The following is a 16584-nucleotide window of genomic DNA, read 5'->3' as shown; positions in this document are numbered from 1 at the left end:
TATTTGTTCCAGTAAATAATATATATAATTAATTTTATGTCTATAAGGGTTTCAGGTAATTTTTTGACATAATGGCATTTGTCAAAAAATATTTTGTTTTTTATTCACTATAAAAAATATATCAAATTCTAAAATGAACCATAATGACTCATCTAAAGTATTAATTTGAATTCAGCGAATAATATGAAAGAAGTTGTTACCTACTTTAAAATATATATCAATCAGTAGATACAATTTTCTATGTGTCTATTATGATTTACAGAAAAAGAGGAAATTGCATGAATATTTTTCAAAAATAATTTGATCATTGCAAATTTTCCTAAAATATATCCAGTCAACATCACTAACCTGAAATATGTGGAATTCAATGTACAAGTTGATACCCAACTTCATGAAAGACTGAAAATTTTATTTAACACATTTCATGTGTATACCATTACTATAAATTGAGTCTACATATCTGGAATTAAGAGATAAAGATGTAATTCTTCAGTTTACGAAGAACATAATAGATTACCATGAAATATAAGGCAAACTTGAAGGATATCTATTGCTTATTTCTAGATATAAAATCGTGTTTCATAGAGCAATCCACTCTAGTTGATGTACAAGTTTATGATACAGACAAATTTGAAGTAATCGATACATACACACTCGATTTTATGATACAGGATATTGGATTAAATAGTCCTCTGTCTGAAACGATACGTTATTTATTGTGTGGGAATAGAGGATAATTTTTTGTTGTTTTTGATGTGTCATACGGTATTTTTCATCTTAATTTTTTTTTTAAATTCGCTGACTTGTTCATGGTAATTCATGACTTATAAGGTCACTGTTTAAATTAAGGCATGCTGCTAAGATTTTTCTTAAAGTTTACAAGATACATGAAATTGGCAGGATTTATAGTCAAGTATAAAGTAGGAGTTTCAGTATATCTGAATAATGAGTGGTCCAAGGAACCGAATCAAATACAGGATACAGGAGGTGATTTAATTCAATTCAATTCAATTTAATTTAATATCTTAGAACCCCATTATCAAATGTGACTGGATGAAATTATGGAATGCTTCTACATATCTGAGGGAAAATATGTGATTCTGTGAATTTTTCAACTTCTGGTATAGATTCAGTAGATTGTGACTCGTTGGAATAGTGATATTTTACATCATTCTATTTGACAAATTTGTTGATCGAGAGTGAACCACAGAAAACTGTCCTCCTAGTATGTGGCATATCATTTAGAGAGTACTTGGACATTTTTTGGACAAGTTTTTCAACGCATTTTATACACCGCCATAGCAAAAAAATGATACTATAACAGTTTGTTAACATTGATATTACTTAATAAATTCAAGGTTTATTTTTGTTTGTATCCTTGAAAACGTGAAGTGTATGGGAAGAACGTGATTTATTCAATCAATTTAATGAAAACAAGTGACTTAATTACTCAAGCGTAATCAAGCTAATGAGAACATATCATCAAACTTGGACAATAATTATTCAAAAGAAAAACTATGGAATCATTGTGTGTGGCACTACCGTTCGAAGGATTTTAAAACATAAATTTCATAAACAATGAGAATACAGTAAAAAGAAATAACAAAATATCAGAAGGCTACACTACAATTACAAGAGTAAGACAAGGGGGAAGCTTAAGTCCATCTCTATTCATCATATTCCTGTTGAAATCATGAAGATATGCATTGTTGTAAGTAAAAAAAAATATGTGTGGGACATTCGCAACTAAAAAGCGTTAATATCAGTGAGGGGGCATTTGCAGACGATGTTATATTAAAAACTAAGTACGAAAGAGATACAGTTATAGTTAAAAAACATTAAATTTTGTAACACTGCAGTAATAGATATAGGAATGTCAATACACAAGAAAAAAGTTATGGTGATTTGTGAGAAAAGACCAAAATAAATGTAAGAATCGATACAGAGAAACACCACCAATAGTTAGGAATGAAAATACATAAAAGCTGGACACAAAATGCAGATGTAAATGACAGAATTGCAAAAACTAAGAGGCTATATTATTACGCCATAACACAAAAATCATAAATAAAAGAGGAATATCTAGAGTCGCCAAAATAAGAATATTCAAAAATAGGATACATACCAATTTTAATATTTGAATGTGAATCTTAGGTATTGATATATGAAAAGTAATTCAAGCGACAGAGATGAAATATTTAAGTAGAGTAAAAGAGTGACAAAAAAAGATAAAATAAAAAACATAGGAACAAGAAAAGACCTTAACATACTACCTACGTTAGACCCTATAAAATAAAGGAAATTACAATGGTGAGGACACTTACAACTATTGAAGGGAAATCGCCCTAACGACCTGTTAGAACTATATGGAGAACTAAAATTGAAAATAAAAAAAAGCAGACCAATAAACTCATGGGATTATTTTATAACTGCAATATTGAATAAGTTTTAATTAAAAGAAAAAAAATTTTAAATTAAAAATGCAATAAACATTGACGAATTAAAATTTTGGTGAGTTAAATGTAATTTTTATTCTTTGTTTTGTATGTTGCACAATATAATTACTTTTAGTTTTGAAGAAGGTCTAAAGAAAAGATCGAAATGTCATTAAAATGTCTAATAACCATTAAATCTTTATCAAAACGTTTTGATAAAGACGTAAAATCAGTCGAAATGTCAATTTTCATCTATCTTTTAAAAATTGTAGAGAAAACTAATTTTGAAAAAGAAGAGACATAAAATCAAGAATATTCAGAAACATAAACATATCAAAAGGTAATGAGAAATTAATTGAATTTTTTAATTCAAAAAAATTAAACATTAGCAAATTATAAGTGTTCCGTTTCATTTGCACTCTAAACTGAATAAGAGTTTCTTTGCAAGGATACAAATCGACGTGTTGTATGTATTATGTATTGTATGCATTACCTTAAAATCTAATGAAAACTTCCAAATTTCAGGATGGACTGTTTTTTCTGACCACTGTATACTCAATCATTTCCGATTATGACATTTGATAAAACAATCAATTCAGTATTAAACCCATCCATCTTCTCACATATTAATGAGTCTCGAACTCATAATACGACAGACTTAATTGATTGAATCCAGCAATCAATAATGAACGTTCCGAATTGTGATAACATGGATTCATATATTGTATAGAGGTGTAACAGAAAGGTAGAACATAAATTGAATCGCATATTCTGAATCAAAAATGGTTTGATGAATGAATATTGTCTTTCTCCCAATATTTCGTGACTGTATGACATTACATTATGAAAATTAATACATAACTTTCTCTTAATGAAATTCTTTCAAGAATAAAATAACCAATTGTAAAATTGAGCTTCTCACTTAAGACGTTAATATTTTACGATCTTAAAGACATAGTAATAAAAAATATGAACTGGTTATTTAAATAAAAAATCACGAGCGCAGTTATATATATATATATATATATATATATATATATATATATATATATATATATAAAGAGAGAGAGAGAGAGAGAATATAAAAAATATGTATGAATATATAAAATTAAGATTTGCGGCAGTTTAAAATTTTGTTAATTCTTGTAAAAACATTGAATTCATGAGTTTCAAAATTTGATAGAAATATTGATTTTGCTTACCACATAAATCGTTATTGATAATTTAAAATTTCGAAAATGTATTCTGCCGTTCACTTTCCTGGCTAATGCCTCGACGCGACGAAAATCAAATTACAACTCCTCTGAAGAGTGTGATATCAATCGACCCTTTTGTCGATATTAACATCCCCAATGGATCGCAATTGCAAGGAGAGGCTGTAACTCACATTACGTCATTACGTGTCATCAGAGCAGTTTAACAACCCTCGTGAGACGTAATGACGTCTGAACTAGTCAGTAGTTACTACCTCTCCTTGCAATTGTGAGCCATTGGGGATGGGATGACTCTAGCTTAATTTGTGTGGTACTATTAGACAACTTTTATAGATCTTGAGTAATGATTTTAAATGAGGATGTATGGTATCTTTAGAAAGGTCCAAGGGAGTCCGATAATCGGCAAGAATTGTTTCTACTGCTTTCCTCGTAATCTCACACAGGTGGACGACCTGATCGCGAAAGATCCTCAAGCGTCAAATCTCCATTATTAAAACGATTAAATCAACGCTTGTGAGTTTACGAGCCCAAAATCGCATTCTATATTTTGTTGCAGTCCTCCTATAAACTAGATCTTAAGGCTATCGCGATAGGTATCACATGTAATGCAAGTTTATGTCCGTAATCTGTTCCTGTTAATTAAGCTTTTCACACATTTATTAACGAGGCAGTTCACATATATCGCTTCGTCATTTTATCTGCTTATTTTATCAAGTAATATGCTAGAAAATGTTTCCTCGGTCAGGATTATGAGAGAGAGAGAGAGAAATGTTTTATTGTCAAAAAATTGTTACCATTTGTAGACAAAAGCTTGTAGAAACTAAAAAACAAAAATAACCATAAAAGATACAAATAGAATGAAATTATAGAATAAAACCATATGGATAACATAATTATAGGTAATAATAAGAGGTAATAATTAGTATAAAAGTCGTATATAAGTCCATAGAAAAAATTAAGCCAGTATGCATAATGTCCAGAATTAAATATTATTATTAGAATAGAAGTCACTTACAGAGTAGAAGGCACTTTCTAGTAAATATGCCCTCAAATTATTGCGGGATGACGGAAAAGATGATATCGATAAATTGGCATGCACCTTTTTACATTGTAAAATATTGAACGCTTAACTGATTCTGAATATGGAGTAGGTGGGTGTAGGTCGTGCTACGCGTTCCTAAGTGGATAGCCGTACAACTATCTTTCTGAAATTGGAGAAGTGTGCTTACGAATAAAGCAAACAGATTCAAAGATGAATAAGGAAGGAAGAGTCAGAATTAATAATCTTTTAAAGAAGTCCCTTTAGTGAGCCCTGCTTTTTAGTCCGAGTAAATATCTAACAGATCTCTTTTGTAGTTTGAAGATTCGCACAAATTGAGTCGCACCACAAGTACCCCAGAAGGAAAAGGCATATCGGAGATGCGACTCAATAAGGCATAATATTCTGTGAAGGAGGTGGATAAGTTGAGTTCTTTGGAAAATGATCTCAGCGCAAAACACGAGGAACTTAATTTTTTAGATAAGGCAGCAATATGTAAGTCCCATTTCAAGGAATTGTCGACAACAAGCCCTAAGAATTGTACAGATTTAATAACGTCAATGGTGGAGTAGACATATTTTACCATTGATGTCTAGATGAGCGATGTCGTTTATACAGATAAAAGAAACAAAATAGGGCCTAGTACTGAGCCTTGAGGCCCTCTATATTCTATTGACTTGCGAGATGACATCGTTGTATCAACTCTTACAAGATAACTTCTGTTGGGAAGGTATGACTTACCACTCACCATGCGAGAGGTGTTCTCCTGAAACAGTAGTACTGCAATTTGTTGAATAAAATATTATGATTAACACAATCGAAAGACTTGAATTTGTTACTTAAAAACTCACATTGATAGGCAGGTATGAACAAAAAAACTAACTTAACGGTTTGAATTGCGTATTTTTGGTTGATTCCAAGACTTTGATTTGCCTACTCCTTGGAATTGGAAATGGAAAGCTGAAACAAATGAATATAAAATGAATGAAATCGAAATAAAAATGAATATGCTTACTATCCAGAACACTGTGGACATTAACACTATCCTGCTGGTCTTTAGCTAACTCTTTCGTTTTCCCATTTCCTCAGTAAAATTGCAATGACTAGTCAGATATATTTTTTGATAAATCTTTTTGATTTTAGGTCTCTCTCTCTTTTGATAGAAGAAAACGCGAGGAAAAATTGACGTTTCGACCTATACATATTGTTGCTAGATGGACTTAATTTTAGGTCTCTTTCAAATGGAAATAAGTGACATATTTCTAATTTCATTCTTCATCAGAAATATGACTTGACAATGACAACTTACATACAATCAATAGATCAACTACAAAATGAATATCAAAATGAAAATCTGTTTTGACCTCAATAAACAATTCTTCCTTAGTTGTAGGTGATCTTCCGATTAATATAAATATGCAATTTTCATTCATATTTGGATAAAGACCGAAATAGGTCGAAATGACAGTTTTCACCATAAAAGAACGTCACAGTTATTACGAGGTACTTGATGTTGAGTTTCTGTCTTGTTCCTTAATTGATTATAGTATTTGTTTATCCATATAATTATTTTCTCTCAAAGCGGCTTTTGCTTTTTCAATAGCTATGCATCTAAATTAGTATTGTGTTCAGTTCCATAATGATGTCAGTTTGTGCTCATGACATTGTGGATACTACAATAGGGTACTTGCATGGTTTGAGAAAGAAATAGTTTTGGATAGTTTATATACAATTTTTATTATATTTTTTTTTCAATTCATTGATCAATATTTATAGAGAAAAAAATTTTTGAAAATTCAAAAATTTTGTAGGTAGCTTAAACACTTCAGTAAGGCCGCTATATTGCGTAACATCCTAGGTATAAAATAAACAGTGAACATATAACACAAAGAAAATACGACAGCTATTCTCTCGATTATTCTAAAATAAGCGTTATTATTAAGCATCGATTAATCTGAAAAATGGTATATAAATCGTGTTTTGTGTCAGGATGTAAAAATACCACGACTAAATCACCTGATAAAAGTTTTTTTATCATTCCAAGAAATTCGAATATACAACAAAAATGGTTTGAAATTGTTGGTCTATTTGACGATTCTGTGAGATGTAATTATTATTGTAAGATTTTATAGTAATTAATATTATTATGCTTTCAATTTTTCACGCGATTATGTAATAATGTGAAAACTCAACCTATAAAAGGTTTAGTCACTTTATTCCTATATATAGAAAACTATTTAATTTATTAGAACTCAAGTAGACCTCAATGTTTTTTTGAACCTATGACGTCACATGAGAATCGTTTTATCATGTAGTTAGAAGCTTGAAATTTTTGAGATTTTCAATTGAATATTTAGATATTCTTTTTTCACTTTCAATTTTATACTTGACTTTCTGACATTATTTCATATAAAGAGCTTAAAAAATAAACAAGAAAATAAATACTTTTTAAAAAATGTAAGTACCCTATTACGATATTTACCTATCTACCTGCATAAAATCATAAACGAAATTTAATTTTAAACTTCAGGTACTCAAAAACATAAACTCATAATGATAAATTATAACTTTATTACACTCAATGAAATGGGAAACTGGTGTCAGAGTAGAATCAGAGCCGCTATTTTTTAATCTAGGCGCTTTGATATGATGTATGGAAAGTGAAAAGGTTGATAGAACAAGTTTCATGCCATACTGTATTTAGCTTCTATTGATGATATGTTCCTATAATTGACGAAGCACAACTTTCTACAGGTGATAAACTATATAAACGTATATACAAAGTCTATTTAATTTATTTCAGCGTTGAAAGAAGTGTTAACGAAAAATATGGAAACATTGCTTAATAGATTCATGAATTCTCGGTGCGGAATAGCCCGTGTTGATGTACACCCCTTATTTGACTAAAAATAAAATTTTATTTGTTGGTTCAAAATTTTTGGTGTTGGATATGATGCATATACGAGTAGTTAACTGAAAAGTATAATTGGTATATCTACAGTTTTAGCTAGATTTCTTCGACAATCGACACATGACTTTCCGAGAGCAATATTTCATAAAATACTATATAACGTAAAAAAGTGAATACTTCGACTGTAAAAATGTATTGAACAAGATACACCAGTCTATGTTGTAGAGAAAATTTAATGATGGAAACAAATATCATTCAATCAAATACGGTTAATACGAATTCGATTGATTAGTAAAGTAATATATAAAGCCCTATCAGTTAGTTGAATGTTGAAACGGTGAAATGTAAACATAATTCAATTATGTATTTTCAATTGAATATCAGGGTAAAACGAATATTGAACGAACATGTGTATAAAGATTGATTTGAATAATCATATCGACGCACCGTTGAATCCTTCATCCAAAAAGCAATGTGACGTTCAATAAACCTCATTGATTTCTATATTTATGTATCGTTTATCAACATTTCATTTAACAACATTCAGCTGAATCATCTATTCTTATACAATAACAAATTTAATGAAATGTGAATATGATATTTATTAACAAATTAAGATAGTTTCAATATATTTTTTATCTGTAAGATATTCTTTCCACAGATGAATTATTTATAATCCTTTTGAATTGAGATTATATTTTACGTTTCATGTCCATTACTATAATGAAAGTGAATTGACGTAATATTGAAGAATAAAATGATATTATAGTTTCCTTAATAAAAAATGGTGCCAATTATGAATGAAGGACTTCTGTTTCCAATAAATGAATAATAGAATATTGATAAAACCACAAAACCACGTGCTACGTGTTGAATTTTCCTATGGTTTCGCATTTTTACAACGAATATTATTTATTATCTAACAAATATTTAATCGAAATTATCAGGAACCAATCAAATTTTAGCTGATATCGCATAGGTGAGAGAAATATCAACTGAAACTCATTATTGACTAATTCATATACGTGTTTCATCGACTAATTTATTGAAGTTTATTCTGATAGCTCAAACTTCCACATTTCTTGTCCCAAATTTGAATAGAGAACAAGGTATAATTGGAAATAACTTCGGATCTGATTTCATTCTTGATCAGTAAATAAATTATATATAAACTCTGGTCAATGGTCTTGGTCCAATGGTATCGTTGAAACTTATTTCTCTTTCTTCTCAAGAAATTGTAACAGTAACACAACTATGGGGATCACCATTTATTAAAAAAATAATAGTCTATAATTAAGTTGAAATGAAGCTTCTAGCAATATAAATATGCATGCATATTTACATGAATTATAACAATCTCAATATTATACGTATCTTATTTGCCATTGGAATTGTGGTCAAAGATCAATGTTTTGTAAAATATTAGTACAGTATTTCTGTATTTTTCTGATATTAACTGTCAAATATGATGACTATAAAACCAAACACATACAACGGCTGCTTTGTATCAATATCGTTCGATATTTAACGTAAGATCATATATTCTAAAGAAAATGTATTCCTTTATTAATCAATGTATATCTCAAAGAAGCGGGTGGTTTTCCTTTAAAAAATGATTAGAATCCAAATTCAACGCAGGAGATGGAAGTGTGTTATATATTTTCTATACAATATGCCTTTTTGTGATATATTTGAGTTCTGAAATTATCCTGTAATGTGGAAATCGGGCAAAAAGGAAAAATTAGATCTTTTTGAAAAGTGACATGAACAAACGTTCATAAAACATACCAAACATATTATGAATAGTTGCTTTCCATTTCTGTTCCGCAGAGTATTCGCTAAACATTTATCCTATAATATTGACGGTTTATTGCGAAGTTACATAATGTTGTACTTTAAAAGTCAATATGCAGTCTCATATTTCTCACATTATGCTCTTCGCTAGTCACACAGAGAAAATACTCCTTGGAGAAAACGAGCGTTCACTCACATTCATAGTCCCCAAGGAAAAAATAAAAACTCAGGAAGGCGTACGCTCAATAACAAAAACAGGGATGAACTGCGACTTAGAAGAATATTTCATGAATATAATGCTATAAACCAGAGATGTATCTATAACTGACAGTGCCATTCTACTATCCTGTAAAACAAAATAAACCGCTGAAATTTGTTATGTATTATCAAACTTTAACCACATTTTCATATGAATTTAATTTTATACCACTTATATACAAGGGGGTTAGGTTTGGTTATCTTTATGAAAGAATAGAAAAATACTTGTACTTTCCATGATGATGTTTGGTTAATATTGGTCTTGACCTATTAACATAACTTTGTTATCAATGTATTCAAATTGTTTAAGTAGGTCTGTATTTTAGCCCTTCTCTTTATAAGCTCCTTTCAATTTAGTATACCAATGAGTTCTCGTGTACTATTCATCTAATTCATTATTAGCGTCCAATGGCAGTATATTATCTCAAAATATATTTTCAATATATCCTATCACTTTCGTTTGACTGCCTGGTCACTTAGACAACAAGGAATCGGCAAAAGGAAGTCGCTGGCCAGATTGGGATCGGAAAATCCATCAATGGACCCAAAGACCATTCTTGATGTAGCCAATAATGTTGCTATAACGCTTCTCAAAGGTGTATGCGAGGCAGGCTCTGGGGAAATGGATAGATATACCTAGCATGAGACAAGCTAAGACATATATAGATGGACCTCTCTTGCCAAACAACTGTTTCACTTAAATAAGCGCGAAGTTTGACTGGTGACTGAACTTTTAACCAGACACCGTCAGATCAGACACCATCTCTACACTATGGAATAATCAGAAATAGTTCTGCTGTAGAGTGGGTCTCTACTTTCTAAATAAATATAGTGAAACTTTACGCTATCTATGACATTTCACTTGGCTTCTACTCTTCTTGTAGTTCCATTTGTCGGTCCTTGATAATTATATTAATTTGCATCTAATACTGTTAGATATTGTCAAGAGATGTTCCAGAGGAAACCTCGTTGTTCAAACTGAAACAGTCCAGATAATATATATATATATATATATATATATATATATATATATATATATATATATATATATATATATATATATATATATGTGTGTGTGTGTGTGTGTGTGTGTGTGTGTGTGTGTGCTGGATCGAGATTATTGCCAACCAAGAAATCCCTACATCGTCCGGGATGAATATGGATCAACAGTAATCAATAGGGCGAATTGGGATCAAACCACGTTAAAAAGGTACAAAACCGACTTTAAAAAAGTACAAAAACTATATGAAAAACTGTAGAACGACGTGGAAAACACTAGAACAACGTAGAAGTTTGAAAATAAACCGAGGGCTGTACACCTCAAACTTTTAATAGACTTTGCGTGGTTAAATTTATTACGAGAGCTGTACGCAACCGCAAAACATTGTAAAAAAAGTGAGAAACAAGAGGGGTAACCTGCTAATTTAAAGGAGACTACACTGTTCATATTCCGAGCAGATCTACCCGATGTTGCTGGAGCCGGAAATAAGTAAGCTTGCCAGTTTAAACCTGGAGGAAGCCTGAGGTTAAAAGTATTTTTGATTTTATTATTCGAAGTCCACAAACTAGTGATCAGCGGCAGACGGCTGCAAAATTTTTTTAAGATAGACATTCTAACAATACTTATATAAAAAAAGAACAGAGTACATTTGTACAAACTATAATTGTCAAAATTTAATTAGTTTACATAATTATCACTCATTATTTTTTAAATATTTTAAATGTGTTGCTTGTTTTTCGAATTTCATTATTATTACGAATTAAAACACCAATAGATACACCTTTTGCAACATTTATTTTATATTAGCTTAATCTACAGAGGGCGAAAAGTTTGATTAACCAAAACATAGAAAATATAAAAAAAATTGTACAAAAAAATGAACGGTGCTTAAACTAAAACCAGCCAATGGATTTCTAATAGCGTGTGTTGTCGCCCCTTGCTCTAATTACACCTTCCATTTGTCATGGAAGGCTTCTAAACAGGTTCTGGACGTATCCTTCCGCCAAGAAGTTAAAAAAACATTTTGAAGATCATCTAGTGTTCTTATTTGTGCCAGATGTTGCTGAATTTGCCATCCTAGAAGGTGCCAAGTGGGCTAGAGAGAGCGCGTGAATTTGAAGAGAGACGACAGTATGAAGAATGGCGAAGAAGCGAAGAAAGGCGTGAAAATGAAGCGAAAGGCGAAGTAATGAGAATACAGATGTTAACTGTTGACGAATTAAGTTATTGGTGCAGTATTTTTGAATTTTGCAGATATTTATTTTTGGTTGTTCAGTACGTTGAAAGGATGTTTTGATGAGTGATTTGTTAGCTGGTGTTTTTGAAATTGAGCTATTGTTGCACCTGGCTGGATTGTCGTCATGATGTATGACCCGATTTTGCTCAAGAAGTCTGCTGCTAGCTTCATTCATATTTTCTTTTTGACTGTCAACCGATGTGGAATTTTTCAATAGGGATTTGATTATAAATGTTTAAATTTGGCTCCAAATTCTATATTTGTGTCGTGATATTTCCGACTGAGAATTTAACGATTGGAGAGGTAGTTACCTTGTTCTTTTGGTCAGCGACCGTGGTAGCGTTAAGAGCAATTTCTCAAGAGATTTTTCAAAAACGGGATTTAGCCGGCCTAAAGGAGTCTTCCACCGATTCCAAAAATTCTGGAATATTAAATGAGCAGCAGACAAAGATATTGCTTTGCATTAAGTTTCAGGGATGTAGAAGACAGTATCAGACCTTTTGACGGCAAAAACGAATATCAAATTTAGACGTGGATTTTTGAATTTGAAGAAGTTACAGAAATTACGGGTTGGAATTTACAAAAACTCATTTACGCAAAGAAATATTTACGAGATCTGGCCAAATTATTTATAGAATCTGAAAAGGGCATCAGAAGTTGGTCTGTGTTAAGTAAAACGATTAGTGGAAGAGTTTGGAGTGCATGTAAATAGTGATTATACTACATGAGTAGAAAGACGATCCCCCTGCAGAGAAGAAGTATTCAAGCTATGAGCTCGAAGTACTTGCCATTATTAAAAGTGTGAAGAAATTCAGAATCTACTTACTGAGAGGGAAATTTAAAATAGTTACAGACTGTAATGCATTCACAAAAACCATGGAGAAAAGGGACCTTACAACACGAGTTGCATGATGTTTTTAAATTAGTTTCTTTTAATAACTTTGAAGCAATTGATGAAAAATTGACGTTTCGACTTTCATTTAATCTTTATCAAAATATGATATTGACATTGATAATTTGCGTATTAATATTAATCAATAGATTACCTACATCATGATCATCCCTTTTCTTGGTTGAGCACTTAGCTCAAGACCAGCAGTGAGTGTGTTAGTTTCAACATTGCTCTTGATGATAAACATATTTATTTATTTTCTATTCTAATCATTTTATATTTTTTGTTTCAGCTTCAGGAGTAGGCAAGGCAAATTGAGGCCTTGGAATCAACAAAGAAAAGGGGTGATTCGTTGCGTGGACTAGACAAATTGAGCCCACGGAATCGGATTACTTCTTACAAATATACGAATGACCACCCTATCCCTAGCCTACCTATCCAAAGTGGGAACCGAAACTTCGAGAATATTCGCATATCATTTCTCCATTTACTTACCAAATCTTTGAAAATAGGACATTTAAGAAATTAATATCCAAACAACCCCAAAAGTACGAGTTCTAACGTGAAATTATGGTATTTTAATTATTAATTGTTTATATTTTCCCAAAAAACTTCTGGAAAAAAATAGAATACATTATCAACTTCCGTCATTTTGCGTCATTTACCGTTAGAATTGCATCCAGAATCGAATAACTTCATGAAATTGTGAGTTTTAAAAGAATAATTATTAAAAATTACACTTCTTATCAATGTTGTTGGATATTACTTTCTTATGCATAACTAATGACTTTGATTTCCTCAACTTTCTTAATTTTGATACATCTACATACAACAAATTGAAATTTAAATCTGAATATGATGATAAGTCCCAAAAAGCAGACTGTGGAACAAATTAAAGCATCGTATAAGGGATAATTATGAAGATCGTCCTGTCATTGGTGTTGATGATTAAATGAATTTTTTATTAAAATTCGCACGAGGGTAGTAGATAAATTGCTGCGGGACAAACACTTCGTACATAAAAAGTTCTAATTTTCATTAAAAGATTAAGTTGATTCAGTCCAAGAGACAAAAAATTATTTTAGTTCAGAAATAATGTTGGAGTAACGTAAAGCGATTTATAATTCAATCCTTATAATTATTTTCTTCATGCTGACTAAGTTGTAACCACAGTTCCCTTTCCTCTACATTCAGGAAATTGATAAGTAATATCTCCCAAATACATTAATTCAGCTTTTCACGATAATCGTTCGTCTGTATCATTACATTTTTATTTGTCTACCATGGCTTCCAGGCTCCAGGTCAACTGAATATGAGGCTTGAGGCATTAAATGTTTTCTGCTATATTGAAACCACGCTCCTTGAATGCAGTTGTTTCAACTTATGTTTATATGTTTAATTGATACTTAAAATTAATTTTTCCTTAACAACGAATACTTTCTTTGAATTAATCCAAACATAGCAGTGAAATTTCTGTCATAATTTGACACATGACCTTGAAATCAACAATATAAGCACCGTGACAAAAACATTGTCAACCTCCGTCAAATCGTCCTGGTATATAATTTCTCACTCTGTCCTGTTTTCCTTATCATCGAACGAATATGGTATTATAGATTCAAATTATATTTTCAGGTAATAATAGACCCGAAGTTGATCTGATTATCCCAAACAAGCAGTATTCTACACAAATAAAAATATATTAACAGTCAATATAAACCGCACTTGTATTTAGAGGTGTTAAAATAATCTCTTATATACAGGCTTCTCCATAAAAAATTATTTTCTCAGATAATTGGAGTGCATTTTTTTAGGAATCAAATACATGAAGTATTGCTTTCTAGAATCAATAAAACAAGTATTTAGATTAACTATTACCATAAGATAAATCTAATGTCATCCACTCAAACAATCTATTAGACTCCCACTCGAAGACGTCAAGGAAAGGTGTATGTATATTATTTATTCAATGGATCCATCTGGTAGGTTTGAATGGTTTTATTATGAAACAATTGATTTTCACATCTACCATAATTATCTATTCAACCAAATTATCATAATAATTAATTACACTCCAGCACCCTGCCGTGTATTACTATTATACTCTCATTAGCATACAAGTATTATCCATACCAATAACAATTATTCTGAATAATGGTTATTTGTGTAAATATCAATTGCTTAATAAATGTTTTGAGGAACTGATTTTCAACAACTCCTGTTTCTATCGGACATATTTCTCATTTATCAATTTTTATATACTTTGGAGTCACCTCGTCTGATATTTTCACATACCATATCTTTGTAAAGGTGATATATTTTTAAATATTTTCCTTCAAACAATTTCTTTTAATAATCTATACTCTAATAACAAGATAGATTTATTTATGAGAATAGTTTTACAAAAATATTAAATTTGTCCTTGTGTTTGTTTACCCATCGCGATTTTAAATATGAAAAACTGGCCCTAAAAATGCCCTTTTCATGGTGTTGATTTATACCTTCCCGAAAATCAATAATCACGGAGGTTTAATTTAATGAATATTCAGGGATCTCGGGATAATGAAATATTTGTGATCACATTTTATTTCGATAAATGGTTAAAAAAGGATCATCTGGATTGTTCATAACACTCTATATCTATTTAGAGTGGGGGATGTCTGATAATAGAAAACATTGGAAACATTTCTTTAGAAAAACAATATATCTTTAACTTCAGTTTATTTAAAAATTTGTGCATCTTACGGTACAATAAATTAAAATTATGGCATTGATAAATGTAAACGTATAAAACAATATATGTAAAATTTATATGAAAACGTTCAGAATTTAGAAGGAAAGTGGATTGGTTTGAATGCTACAATCTACGTTCTTCACCACAAATATCAAACTTCACTAGCAAACAAGTTTGGGTGCACTGTCTTTCTTTATATTCATTTGACGATTTCTTCTTTAATGCTGGAAACTTTCAAGTATTCTATTCTTCTGTTAGGGATGTACCATACCATAGCTGGATGGTATAGGTTCATATAGGTTTTAATACGGTTTTGTATATAAGAAGCTTATTTCAAGTGATAATTGTGATCGTCTTCCAGTCATCCTGTACATTTGTTGCAATTTGAGCCTTAAATTTTTTCACTTGGTATATGCTTCTTCAATCTTCTCTCTAAATGTATACCTAGGTATTTGGTAGAGTCTGTCATTTCTAGTCGTTTCTAATTTTAAAATATGCAATATTGGCAGATTCAAAAATATGAATTTATAGTATACTATCAAAATCCGGAAATTGTGAAAAAAAGATAATTGTAGAAATCCGTGCACTAAAGCATACCTTGGAGTCAATTTGAAGTATCTGTTATATCAATTTATCAATTATAATAAGTTACAAAATAAAATTACTTATTCATGATAAACATCTTGTACCCGAAAAGTAGATACTTTGGACATCTCAACCCTTGTCAAAAAGCAAATGCTTTAATACCACACTAAACACTGCAACAAGTTAACGTAATTTCCATATATATATATATATATATATGTATATATATATATATATATATATATATATATATATATACTATGGTTATGTATTATTGAGTGATGGAGCTCAAGCGCTTTATTAATAGGGGAGGTATAGTTTGAATTCGTATCTTTCTAATGGCTATTATTATAGGTTATATTGAGGACTTGTTATGAAACATCTACCTATATCCGTAAACAATCGATTATTTGCAATCAAAAGGAAATACGAGGAATTCTTGAAAGTGATTGTAAAGTATGAATATTTCAAATTAATTATTAGTC

At 30.6% G+C, this 16584-nt stretch overlaps 1 protein-coding gene across 3 annotated transcripts in view; it reads right to left on the bottom strand.

Annotated features, from left to right (window-relative positions):
• LOC130899883 (5-hydroxytryptamine receptor-like) overlaps nt 1-16584 on the bottom strand; it is a 350025-nt gene that overhangs the window by 230932 nt on the left and 102509 nt on the right. The window contains exon 2 of one of the 3 annotated variants that reach the window (XM_057810054.1): nt 5572-5648. The exons of the other annotated variants lie outside the window; for them this stretch is intronic. The gene's annotated coding sequence lies outside the window, so the exon portion shown is untranslated. The remainder of the gene's footprint in view (nt 1-5571; nt 5649-16584) is intronic. 3 annotated transcript variants of the gene reach the window in all.

This window comes from Diorhabda carinulata, chromosome 1 (assembly GCF_026250575.1).
Source record: "Diorhabda carinulata isolate Delta chromosome 1, icDioCari1.1, whole genome shotgun sequence".
Lineage (NCBI taxonomy): Eukaryota > Metazoa > Arthropoda > Insecta > Coleoptera > Chrysomelidae > Diorhabda > Diorhabda carinulata.
The sequence above is the reverse complement of the archived record's forward strand: the minus strand, read 5'-3'. Positions and strand labels throughout refer to the sequence as shown.